Here is a 13,901-nt window from a genome sequence, read left to right as displayed (position 1 = left end):
GCTGATTTGGGATTTATATACTGTTAAGTGTACATGATGAGAAATAGTACCTTGAGTTAATATGAGCAGAAAAGTACACAGTTTTTTTTGTTTTGTTTTTTTTGTTGTTGCAGAAACTAAAGCTAAAATGTGCTTATACCAAGAAAGGCTGGAGGTGTAAGTCAGCCCAAGAAGGGAGATCTGATTATGTTTAGATACCTGAGTAATATCAAAAGTTATCTAATTTCTTGCAAGAAAGATAGAGATCTTTCTTGCAAGAAATTAGTGTTTTGTTCATTGAAGTTTACAAGATTGTCCTTGTCCCATTGAAGTATAGCAAAAGATCAAAGTTTAGTGTATTGTTATGGTAAATCTCTTGAAACTTCTAATGATTGGGTACTACAAAGTTTGTTAAATGAAAAAGAGAAATGGAGTGTACTGTCATCAACAAAATTGCATATGGAATTTGAAGTCAGTGAGAGCAAGTCATTTATGTACAGGAGGAAGAGAGTGGGTGGAAGTACAGGTTCCTGGTTGAGAAGAAGCTAGTTAACCAGTTGTAAAGGATACAAACAGACTATAGGATGATAGTTTACTGAGCATGCTTCTATACCAGAGGCATGCTCAGTAAACTGTTGAGAGCAACCAGATGAGTTGCACCAAACCTTTCCATTGCTTGAATCCAAAGATAGGCAGTGTGGATGAGATTAGCTGTTAATCGAGAATTATGAAATTTAGTCACTAATTAGCTAGTTTGCCTCCAGGTGATGAAAAATTTGCTCTTGATGAATTCTCTATGTTTTTAAAGAACTGAAATAAGAGCAATTCGAGATTTGTTGGGTGACTTTTCTCACCCTCTCTCCTTTTTTTTTAATGGGCTAAACATTTGTAGGTTTGTCTCCATGCAGTAAAATAGATGTCAGCTGAGTAGGAAAGATTAAAAAGGTGAAATGCTAGCTTGTAAAGTACAATCTGAATCTAAAACACTAGAATCCCCCTCTCCTGGATTCATACACCAAAAGCCAGCTATCAGCTATTGTCATCTAAATCACATCTGCCCTCAATTTATTTTCTTTCAATTCCAGGTTATACGTTCACCACCAAATCTGTCATTACTGTACTTTTCCATGTATAAGACGAACCCTACTTTTTCGAACCCAGAATTAAGAAATCACTATTTTAAACATCTCCACTGTCTAATCATACACTCAGTGGAAAGAGGTCCAAACTGTCTCTCTGAAGCTTTATTTCCATGTTGTTTTGCATAATTGATGACTTTTAACTTGAATTTTGAAGAATATGACAATCGTTTTTTATTTTCGGACATTTTTATGGGCTAGTGCTCAAAATATTATTAATGCATTAACTTACTCTGCCAACGAGCTGCAGGCGTATGAATGCTTTCAGATTGGTTTATTCAGAATCAGCTGTTAATGACGTCAATCAACAGGTTAACAAAGGCTGGTGATTGGCGGAAGCCTGTTTGTGGAGACAAGGTACCAGCAGTTTCGCCATGGCAACTGTGGGTCTCTCAACCAGTTACCCCTTGTGTATAAGATGACCCCCAATTTTTGGTCTAAAAATTTTAGTAAAAAGTATCGTCTTATACATGGAAAAATACGGTACATGGGAATTCATCTACAGTATCTTCTTTTTCTCCCAAGCAATTCTCTTTCCATGTTCCATGTTTGTTTTTGTTTCTTGTTTTAAATGATTCACTGAAGAAGTTCACAATGTGTTGAAAAAAATTCTATGAATAAATGATTATTATTATTAACATCTGACCTCCATTGAGTCAAAGGACTCATCACGGAGGTCTCTACTATCTCATGCAAAAGATCATCAAACTGTGCTTTAGACCCATTCACAGTTTCCACACTCACCACACTTTCAAACAATGCATTCCACTCACCAATCACTCTCCATGCAAAGAACCTGCTTCTCGCTCTTCTGCTCAATCATCCCTCCTTATACAGCTTCCATGGATGGCCACTAGTTCTACCCTTGCCTCCTTCTACTCTATGAATTATCTTCTCCACATTAATCTGGAAACAATCTCTCACCAAACTGCAAAGATGCAATATGATTGAGACTCACATGTCTCAATCATATTGCATCTTCTTCTCTTGATTGGTAAACTAGCTCTGTAAATTGCATTCCCTTTAATGTATCCTCATAATACGTTGACCTGACACATACCTTCAAGGGATGTTCAGACAACTAAGACAGCACTAGATTAGGCTTACATTATTGTTAACCTCCTGTTCACATTTTTCCTCCAAATCAGTCTATTACTTGTGAGCACTTCAATATTGTCATATCTAACATTTCGTGATTCTAAGCTGCTTCCTATTGAATCAGTCCACCTAGACCCTGGTCTTCCTATAGATCTCTATCCTGCCATATTGGCATCAAACACCTGTTTTGCTAACCTTTCCTCATCCATTCTAATTAACTAGCCAGTACCCCCCCCCCTTAGATTAGCTCTGCTTACACATTCTTGGATGCAAAGAATGTCATGTGTTCCTTCCTAATGCTTTCTATATTTAACATGATTTTCTCATTGATGCCATCTGTTCACTCTACCAGTTTTTCTCAGAACTCTCACATTTGTAGTCTTTTGTCTTTGATCAAGTACTTTATTTCTAACCCAACTCTCAGATCCATAACTTAAAACTGGTTTCAACACTGTCTTGTATACTGCTAATTTGGTTTTAGCTAATTTCTCTCTTATTCCATATAAATTTATTTAGCTGGCTACCCACTATACCAACTTTGTTTATTCTGTTGTCTATGTCCAGATTTAACCTGCCATCTTTACTAAAACACTGTGCCTAAGTAGCTGAAATATTTTACTTCTTCTTCAATAGCAGTGCTTCCCGAACATATGGATGTAAAAGGCCCCTTTGGAAAAATTAAAATATTTCACGGCCCCCATCGAAAAAACAAATCGTAATACAGACATAATAAATTTCTAAACCAACACCAATGTGTGATTTTTTCCATTGAAATATTAAAAAATTAACAAAAAAGAAATAATAAAAATTAAATGTGTTTCTTTTAAGATAAAAAAAAACTACTTCATTTTAAAACATTTTAAATTTGTTTTCATTATTTCACGGCCCCCTCAATAAAAGTAATGGTCCCCAAGGGGGCCGTGGGCCACAGTTTGGGAAGCTCTGTTCTATAGGATCTCCATTCAGAATGCAGTTGAAGTTTTCTAAGCCCTGTCTATTTTCATAGTTTTGGTCTTCTTATTGTTGCCAAATTTGTTACTCCTATTATTCAATTTAGTTAGAGAATCCTGGAGACTTGCACTAGTTGTGTTAAGGAGTACAACATCATCTGCATAAAGCAAAGAGTTAAGTTTGTCATCTCCAGTTCTAATATCAGGCTTGATGCCACTTTCTTTCATAATGTGATCTATATAGATGATGAATAACAGTGGAGATAATGTGCATCCTTGTCTTACTCCTGATTTTATATCAATCCATTCCTGTATTTTCTTCAATTATAACTGCTGACTTACAACTTAAATATAGATTATGTACTGCTTTCTATAATATACCATTTACCCTATATAATTGTTGTGTTTTCAAAAAAAAAGCTTTTCTCTGGGCACTTTGTCATATGCTTTATCCAGTTCCAAAAACTTAAATACAGATCTTCCCACAATTTCTCAACTATTTGTCTTAAAGTGAAAATCTGATTTTGACAACCTCGATTTGGACTGAACTCATTTGTTCTTCTCCAAGTTTTTCTTCCACAGTCTTTCTAAACCTCGTTTCTAGTATGCTTGCATAAATCCTACATGGAACACTTAGTAGAGAAATTCCTCTGTAATTCACACATTCAGCTTTATACCATTTTTTATAGATGGGAACTATTAGAGCTCTACTCCAATCATCTGGAATTCAGCCTTCTGACCAAGCCCTCTGAATTATGCTGTGTAGCCACTGCAAAACTTTTATACGTCCATACTTAAGCATTTCTGGTCAAATATCATCTACTCCAGCTGCCTTTCTACATTTCAAATTTTTGATGACTTTTTCTATCTCAAGTATTGATATGTTCTCCTCTTTGCATTCCTCTTGAAAATGTTCTAATATTGTTCTGTCATGCTTGTTTCATTTAAGTATTTCAAATTAATTACTTCAGACATCCAGTATATCCTTATCTTCAGTTTTTCATGTCACCTTTATCAAGTTTAATTCCTTTTATAGTTACTTAAGTATAAAGAGCTAATAAGCTTCATTTCGGCAATGAAAACATTACTTTAATTAAGGGGATATTAAATCCCACATAGTTTTAAAACCGAATAAGAAACTCAAAGATTGGAATCAGAGAGTTTCTTGCCGAATATAGTAAACTATAAAGTATCGGCAACACTAGCGTTAGCCAATGCAAGTGATCCTAGTACGTAGTACAATACCAGGGCAACTCGTTGCAAAGGTGGGGAAAGTTCAGATTGCTATTCTTAGGTATTTTCCATAATGTAAAAACACATTTCCTAGGAAATGTATGCTGTTATTACATTATGGAGGGAGGTCACTACCCAGATCGGTTTCAGCCTTTTTTGAGGCTTCATCAGTGAGTAGCTAGACCTAATACCAAAGTGTATAGCGAAAAGAACTTATGTACTCTGCGAACGAGTTTTCCAAACAGGTGCAACCATTAAGTTACTTAAGTATAAAGAGCTAGTACATAAGTTCTTTTCGCTATACACTTTGGTATTAGGTCTAGCTACTCACTGATGAAGCCTCAAAAAAGGCTGAAACCGGTCTGGGTAGTGACCTCCCTCCATAATGTAATAACAGCATACATTTCCTAGGAAATGTGTTTTTACATTATGGAAAATACCTAAGAATAGCGATCTGAACTTTCCCCACCTTTGCAACGAGTTGCCCTGGTTTTGTACTACGTACTAGGATCACTTGCATTGGCTAACGCTAGTGTCGCCGATACTTTATAGTTTACTATATTCGGCAAGAAACTCTCTGATTTCAATCTTTGAGTTTCTTATTCGGTTTTAAAACTATGTGGGATTTAATATCCCCTTAATTAAAGTAATCCTTTTATAGTACTTTTTACTCCATTTCTGAGCTTTTTTAATAGTTTTCAGAACAGTCCACTTCATTCCTGATGTTATTATTATTATTACATGACACCTGCAAGGAGTCCAAAGACTCATTGAGGGAGAATACCTACTCTACAACTCTCTGTCTCCGCCACTCAGTCCACTAACTACAAAGAACTGCAACTACCATCATCATCTACCGCCCACTATCACCACTAGTATTTTCACAGACAATTACAAACATCCATGCCCACGGCGGGATTTGAACTCGCAGCCTTTTTGCTGGAGAGCGGATATTCTAACCAGGTCGACAAATCTATGTTTTATCTTTGTTCCCACCAAAGTCTTCTTATGACTTTCGTTTAACTACTTTTAAATAGCTTAGCTCTCTTACATTTTTATCTATTCTTTTAGGGCATCTGCCAACTTATTGCTAGGGACTTTTTGGTATACTTTCTTCTTTTCCAGTACTGCTTCTTTAGCTTTTGAAGTACTGCTTCTTCAAAAGAAGCAGTACTTTTCCAGTACTGCTTCTTTAGCTTTGCCTACATACCCTCCTAGCTGATTCAGTTAATGTCTTCTTCAGAGTTTGCCATGAGACTCCAAGGTTTGGTTCTTGTTTTCAAACTGCTTCAAATTTTCTTCAATAATGTTTGTGTAGTCGAGCCTACAGTTTACCAGTAAAAGCTGCTCAACTTTAATTCATTTTAAAACTTTCTTATATACTATTATTTTCAATGTAATATCAATTTTTATCCTGCTTAGCACTGTGATGGATCACTTCCAATTTCAAATCCTGTGTACACTCTTTTATCCTGAATCAGCATGAAGATATCACTATCAGTAATAATGTAGCCAATGAAGATTTTCTTGTTTCTTCTCTCCACGTGAACTTGTGCACATCTTTATGTTGGAACATGATGTTAGTAATGACTAGTCTGTGTCCTGAACAGAAATCCAGCCAATATTTACCAATATTATTAGCTTTGTCCTTCTTTCCAAATTTCTCCAAAACATTCCTATATACTTGGTGGAACAGAAATCCAGCCAATATTTACCAATATTATTAGCTTTGTCCTGCTTTCTAAATTTCTCCAAAACATTCCTATATACTTGGTGGGATTCATTTCCTACTCTGCTGCTCCAATAAGAACCACTTTTTCCATTTTCTTCATCAGCTGCCTGTTCGAATGACTCAAAAAATTCTTTCTCTTCTTTGTGTCAGTAATGTGGTACTTTTCCAAATCTTCTGAAAATTCGATTTCCTTTCCATTAATATTCCTTATATTGATTGTTCCTATTTTCAGTTATTTTGACATTGGATTTGTTCTTCTTTTTCTTCTAGATGTTGAGTTGGAGCTTGTTCTAGTAGCTGACTTTTCACTGTTTACCCGTTCCCTGACGAAAACAGCAGTCCCTGTTTAACTAGGTGACACACACAAGCTGGCATGAAATTTCATCATGTTCTGCCATCTTATGCATTTGTAGTTCAAGCCAATAGAGAGTACAGTTTGGTCAGCTAAGTCCAAATTGCCTACACCAATGCCATCTACCGCCCACTATCACCACTAATATTTTCACAGACAATCACAAACATCCATGCCCATGGTGGAATTCGAACTCTCAGCCTTTTGGCTGGAGAGCGGACACGCTAACCACTTGGCCAACCAGGACGGCAAATCTATGTTTTATCTATGTTTATTTTCTATATTCCCACCAAAGTTTGGTTAGCTAAGTCCAAATTGCTAGCACATCCTTGTTCTTTCAGTACCTGGATACCTGCTGATGAGATACACCACATGAAGGTGAAGATTGGATATTAGGTTGGAAGCTCTAGTCGGTTCTTCGCATTCTTGAAAGGCAATGTGAAGGTCTCCTCCCAGTTATTTGGCCTTAAGTAAGCTCTAGACCTGACACTGACTAGTAAATCTTCTCTGGACCTTCTCCAATACATCCTCATCTCTTCTCCCCCCCCCCCCCGAAAAGCAAGCTACCCAATCTGCACACAGTAGTCCATATGCTACCTGATCAAAGCTTTATACAAGGGAACCATGCCCTCTTTGCTTCTGCATGTCATTGTCCTCCTCATTATCATCATAATCCATTGTAAAGTTCTTACAATTTTAGCAATGTGATCTCTAAACTTCAGGTCTCTGTCCACCATCATTCTCAGATTTCTCATCTCTCCATTTCCTTCAAAATTTCTCCACTAATTGTTAAATTTCAAAACCTTGTGCTTTGCAACATTAAATTGAAAGCTCCACTCATTTGCCCACTCACATGGTCTATTCAGATCTTACTACAAGGCCACAACATCTCTTTGCTTCTCATAGCTCTTCCTAACTTTTGCATCATCCTCAAACAGCTGCACATCTCCAGTTAAGCCAGTTTCCAATGTCATTAATGCACAAGTTAAACAATAATGGTCCCAGATTCCTGTGGTTGTCTAACAGCCAGTCACCTATTCCATCTGTTTTAGCTACTGGCTTATCACGTGGCAGTCTATCAAAGGCCTTTGTACACCACTGTATATGAATCACTTTTATCAACTGAATTTGTCACCTTGTTGTAATACATAAGCAGATTGTTGAAGTATGATCTCTCCCTAACAAACCCATGCTGACCATCATAAAGAATACTGCTATTATCAACCCACTTCTGAATCCTAGTCCTCACCAACTTCTCTAATACAACAATGACTCCAACTTCTATCATTTATAGCCTTAGTCTTATTTCCCACCCACCCCTCGGTTTGTGCAGTGGAACAATTTTTCCCTCCCTCCACTCCATTGGGACTTGCCCTGTTGCAAGGTTCATGTTAAATATTTGTGCCATAGGTGCTGTTAATTCCATAGAGTATTTCCTCGAAACACATGCTGATATGCTGTCAAATCCTATTGCCTTATTAATTAATATTAATAAGGCAATAGGATTCAAGTTTACTTAATTCCTCATATATTTCTTGCTCACTCACCATCAGTCCCCCCCCGCCGCCGCCATATCCTCTATACTCCATCTTCTTCTGTGGTTGCGATCATGAGGATGAAATGCACTTATAAACCAATCATCGAATAATTCAGTTATGTGTCTGGATTGGTTACAAATCTGCCAGTATCATCAACTAACATCATCCTCCCATAGTCACTTTCCTTCTACTTACCACATATCAAAAGAGCTCACTAGGATTTTTCTTAGCTTGATTGGCTAATTTCTTTTCATACTGTACTTTTGCTGCCTTTACCTTCCTGGCTTGCTCTTTGTACTCTTCATGCAACTGATCATTGCCAACATTCATCTTGTGTTGCCTCCACAGTGCCTTCTTCCAGATTTCATGCTTAATCTCTTCATTCATCCATTTTACTCCTATCCTATTTAGTCTTTTCACCTTTGGGCAATACACAGACATTGCTGCTGTTAAATAGCTCTTGATCAATGCGACAGCATCTGTATCCTTCCCACTCAATTCCTCTTCCCATGCTATAGCCCCCCCCCCAGAATGTTTATATATATATATATATATATGTGGAACTACACAGCCTTGTAGTTCCACATATGTCCCTTCTTTATAGAATTTCTCATGTAATTGGTTACAAGCCAGGTGATCACTTCATGGTCACTCTTGCCAACCTGGGGAAGATTATACACTCCATTCACAATCACGTCCTCTGATGATATAACCACAACTAAGACTCTTAATCCTTGTGTGTCCTCCTTTACATACTGCCTAAGATTATTGCTTTCTTAATAACTTGAGAAATTGATTCTCCTTATTCTCTAATGCTATCTCTTCATTCCAATCAATATTGCCATAGTTAAAATCACCCATAATGATCACCCTTTGCTTTCTCGCTAAGCCAAATTGTCTATACATTTCTTTGTCTCCACCTTTCATATTCCCTGGCCTGTAGCAACATCCCACCAAATATCTCATTCTAATAACCTCTACTTCACACTATTTTGCTTCAAAACCATTGCCACTTTTTTCTCCTTGTATCTCAACCTTGCGCAGACGTAATTCCCCTGCTGTCATCATCAGCACTCCCCAACCTTCTTGCCTTTCCTATCTTTCCAAAAAAACATCATATTCCACCATGTCTATTCCCATCAAGATGTCATTCTCATCCAACCATGTTTCACTTTTTCTATTTTCAGGTACGTAAACTCAGTCAATGCAACAATTTCATCTCCCTTATTTCTGATGCTTGTGGCATTTATAAATAAACATAACAATTCATTTCTTGGTCTATAACCAGTCCCACCCATGCTTTTCCCCATCTGTGACTTCTCCCTACTTGTTGCTGTCTGCTCATCTTCTGCCCTGCAAACTCCTCATGTATTCCTGACCATTCCATTCCTATGCTAACCATCCACATATATGCATTCATTACCACTTTCAGAATTTACTCTTGTTATACCATGTCACCCTGTCCAATGTACATTCGTTTTCTCACATTCTCTTCTCCATTCACAATCACTTCACTCTCACCTAATCCACTCTCCTGCTCATTCACAATATCTTTGAGTTCCACTGATACCTTGTTTGCATTACTCATTACACTTCCTTCCAGCAGCAACCTTCCCAAATGACTCACTCCAAAACCATTCAGATGCAGTCATTCTTGGGCAACACTCCTACCACACTGTTGTCTTTCACTCTCCTCAATAATTTCCTGATATCCAATCTCACATTCTCCCTATGCCCAACCAAATAATTCATCCCAACCACTAACTCCCTCACATGCTTACTTCTCATATCCAGTGCCTCAATCACCCTGTTTATTCTCCCTCCTGGAAAACATACCTTGTGTACCCTCTCATCCACCACACCTTTTATAATAGAATCTCCTTATAATGCTATTCTTGAGTCATTTACTACTTTTTTTTTTTTATCTCCACTATCTTTCATTTTAATTTTTCACACTCTTCCATTCTTATCGTGTAATTCATTCTGCACACATCATTTCATTCTTCAACTCTTGCATTCTAGCAATTGTTCCAGCTGTTGCTCTGTCAGTCAGACATTCTTTCATTTCCACAGTCATGCCAACTCTCTTGCTTTTTCAATCAGACTTACTTCTGCTTCCATAATTATCCTGATTTTCCTTTTTTAATAATTTCTGTATTCACAATTACATTCCACACTCATATTCTCACACTCACTCTTTTGGCTGTCATTCTTAGTCTTACGTCCATCATTATCTTTTGCTTTTAATCTGGCTTCACTTCCAGTTCCTGACTTTCATTCAAATCACTGCAATCCATTAACATATCACACTTTATACAGATCCTCATTCTCTCACTTCTCTGTTTCAATCTCTCAACAAACACATCTGCTATATTTGCCCATGCATACATATTACATTCCCAGCAACGAGCTATCTTGGTAAAATCCACACTACTTAGCACACTTGATTTTTGCACCATGTGTCTGGATGACCTTGTTCATACTGCCATTTTTTTGTCTCTGTTAACTGTTATTCTGAAAAAAAGTACTTCAGATTGATTAACTATGAAATGTAAACATACCACACTCGATCATAACTAAACCAGACTAAAATTACACTAAAGTTATATCACTAAGAATTAATATCGAAACTTATCTTTTTTTCGCAGACCATACTTCGCAGGAGACTGAATTGTATGCTCTTTAACAGTGAGCATACAGTTCTCATAAAAAAAAGAATAATAACGAATAAAAGTATATAATAGTAGTAATAATAATAGTATTTAATTTTTTATTAAAACCGAGGTAAGTGCAGTGCTTTAATTTTCTAGTTTTCTAAAAATAAATAAATATAAAGTAAAATACAATTTAGCTCCTCTAACAGTTAATTACATATGTACCATTCTTATCACTTGAAGGTTCTGACACTTCTCCAGGTAGTATGAATTCTTCTTTTGCTAATATCTTCAAAGCAAATATCAATTATCTACCTTTTCCCATCCACATTTAATGCTACATGTTTGTTAAACTCCTCCTTTCCACACTGTGCTTTTAATATAGGTAAACAAGAGTAACAGTGAATAATATAACAGTATATTATAATTGCCTTAAAAAGTTTCATTTTGAATTATTCCTTAACCAGAATTTTGTTACTTTTACACATAAGAGAACAAATTCTTAAACATCCTAGATAACTATTGGGATTTTTGGTTCAGTGTGCTTATTATAATTATCTGGTTAATAATTACAGTCAATAATTATTAACCTGCTAATGGTTGAGTTACTCAATATCAAGGCTGCATCCCTGCCTCCATGCATTTCGGTCACTTGCCTCACTCAGCAATTTGCATATTCCATATATATATATATCAAATGTAGCATTGTAGTTGTCATTGTTAGAGAGGAACCTATGTTCTGTAACTTGTGCATAAACTTAAGAGAAAGTTAATGTTCTCTCTCTACATCTAATGTGAAAATTTATTAATTTGGTGAAAGTTTCATAGCAGTATATGCATGTACACAGTAAATTATATGTGAACCATAGTTGCTTTTCATTGTGATAAAAGGGTTGGCTTCAATAACCATCCTTATATGCATTTATTACCTTTACCACTGCAACTGCCAGCCTGGTTAGCTAAGTGGATAGCATACTCACTCTCCAATCAACAAGTTGCAGGTTCATATCTTGCCATAGGCATGGATATTTGTGATTGTCTTTAGGTTGGAGATGAATTTCATCACCCGATGTGAGACCACCACCCTGCTTATTTGAGGCCTGAAGTGGCTTGTTCCATGTTTGTTCTCTAAAACCGGGTTTCCAGACTAGGTAAAAAAAATAAATGAAAAAGAATATATAAAATTAATAAAAACAGGGAAAAAACTGTTACATAATTTAATCCTTGTGTTTTTCCTTTTCCTCTTTCTTCTGGCCATTCATCTCTCTATTCATCACCATCATCAACAGTGCCCATTCATGTCTGATGCTCTTTTCACCATTTTTTGCCATTTATCTTTCTCTCTGTCCATTGCCAGATAACTCAAATCCTGCAAACTCTTTCCGCACCACTCCTTCACATCAACTGCCCACTCTTGTCTCGGCTATCCTCTTTTGTTTATACTGTACGTTGTATCAAACATCAAGGTTTTAATATTTTACCCATCCTGCAGATGTGCCCAAAAAGCTTTAGTTCCTTTTGAATTATTTTCTGCATTAGATTCTCTTTGCAGTTTACTTTTTATACAGTTCATTTGCTGCTTTGCACCCATTCATGTTAATTTAAAAGCCAGTATTCTTTCTCTCACCCCATAGAGTGCACTTGTGAAAATGCATGTTTCCAGCAGTCTCAGCATAAGGCAAAGCTTACTGGTTTACTTTTCCATTGCCTGTAGGTTTGTGTTTGTTATCTGAGATCTTATCTCTTTCTTTAAAATCTAAATCATGCCTCATGTTGCATCCTAGATATGCAAAGTTCTCAATCTCTCCCAGCTTATGTCCATTGACCTTTATTTGCTTTTTCATCCTCTTCTCTTCAAATATTATTAATCAGTGAAATTTCCATTACATTCTCCTTTATGACATCCATTGTTCTTTCCAAAAACATGATAAAGATGCTTGATGATATTGGGTCTCATGCCTCTTGCTGGAACCACGATTTCTCACAACAGCCTCTGCATTATCATTGGTATTCTGCAATAGACATGTCTGGTTCCTGTCCATGCCTTAAGATTCAAGTACAGCCTATGCCACTTTCTGATTTATACTGCTGAATGCTCTCAGAAAGTCAACAAAATAGGCACGAATATTTTTATGTAGAGCTTTCTCCACAATTAATCTTAACATTAATATTTGGTGCACAGTACTCCTGACTCTTCTGAATCCTGCTTGCTTATATAGATTTTGTTCCATTAGTTTCCTTATTCTTTTTGTTATCATCATAAATACTTTTCCCACATGACTCAGAGTAACTGTTTCTATAGTTTTGCAGTCCATTTTGCTTCCTTTTTTGTGAATGGGTATTAGACTTGACTTGTCCATTTTTTTTTTGGGTGCTTTTCTTTCATCCCATGTAATGTTACACAACCTGTGTAGTTCATCTATTACCTTGCCATCATATTTCAGCATTTACCACATCATCTCATCATTCCCAGGGCTTTTATGGTTCTTTAAATGCTTTGCAACTCATCCCTCAGTGTATCTGTCTCTCCCTCTGTGCTTAGTGGTAATATTTCCTTCAGTTCATCAATTAACCTCTTTTGGACCCCAACATCTCCCTATGTCTTATATAACTCTGAGCAGTATCTTGTCCATCTCTCCTATTTCTTCTATGTTCATCAAGATTTCATCCTTTTCATCTTTAAAGTTTTCTGATTCGGGCTCCATTTCTTGTTAATGTTTCTAACATCTTGTATACTTGTTCTATATTCACCATAGTGTATATTGATATTCCCACAGTGTTTCTCTAACCACTTTGATTTGTCTCTTCTAACAACCTTCTTCATTTCATTGATCTTGGTTCTATAGCTCCCTTCCATTTCCACAGAAATACTCTCCTAATTTTTAATGCTTTTTTTTTCTCTTTTATTAGCTTTAATGCCTGTGAGATCCACTTCTTCTTTGACTTCTCTCTCTCTGGGACTGTTTCTTGCACTGCTCTCCACTGGAAAAAAGAAATAACAGTGCAGCTGTTTCTATCTTCCAGTTCCTTTTCCATAATGGATTTCATTTCTTTCCTCAAGCGCTATCCCTGTAATTTCCTCACTCAGTGCCCTTATATCTCTCTCTGACACTGAAACTGCCTTCGTCTATCATTTGAGTTTCAACTTCATGTTGGCAGTTACTAATCTATGATCCAATTCAATGTGTTACTCCTTGAAACGTTCAATTACTGCTGGATTGATGTG

At 36.6% G+C, this 13,901-nt stretch overlaps 1 protein-coding gene across 1 annotated transcript in view; it reads left to right on the top strand.

Annotated features, from left to right (window-relative positions):
* BHD (folliculin) overlaps positions 1–13,901 on the top strand; it is a 175,974-nt gene that overhangs the window by 77,505 nt on the left and 84,568 nt on the right. The window lies entirely within an intron of this gene.

This window comes from Typopeltis vanoorti, chromosome 15 (assembly GCF_054136105.1).
Source record: "Typopeltis vanoorti isolate ZY-2024b chromosome 15, IOZ_Tvanoo_1.0, whole genome shotgun sequence".
In the NCBI taxonomy this organism is placed as follows: domain Eukaryota; kingdom Metazoa; phylum Arthropoda; class Arachnida; order Uropygi; family Thelyphonidae; genus Typopeltis; species Typopeltis vanoorti.
This window is presented reverse-complemented; position numbering and strand designations above follow the sequence as displayed.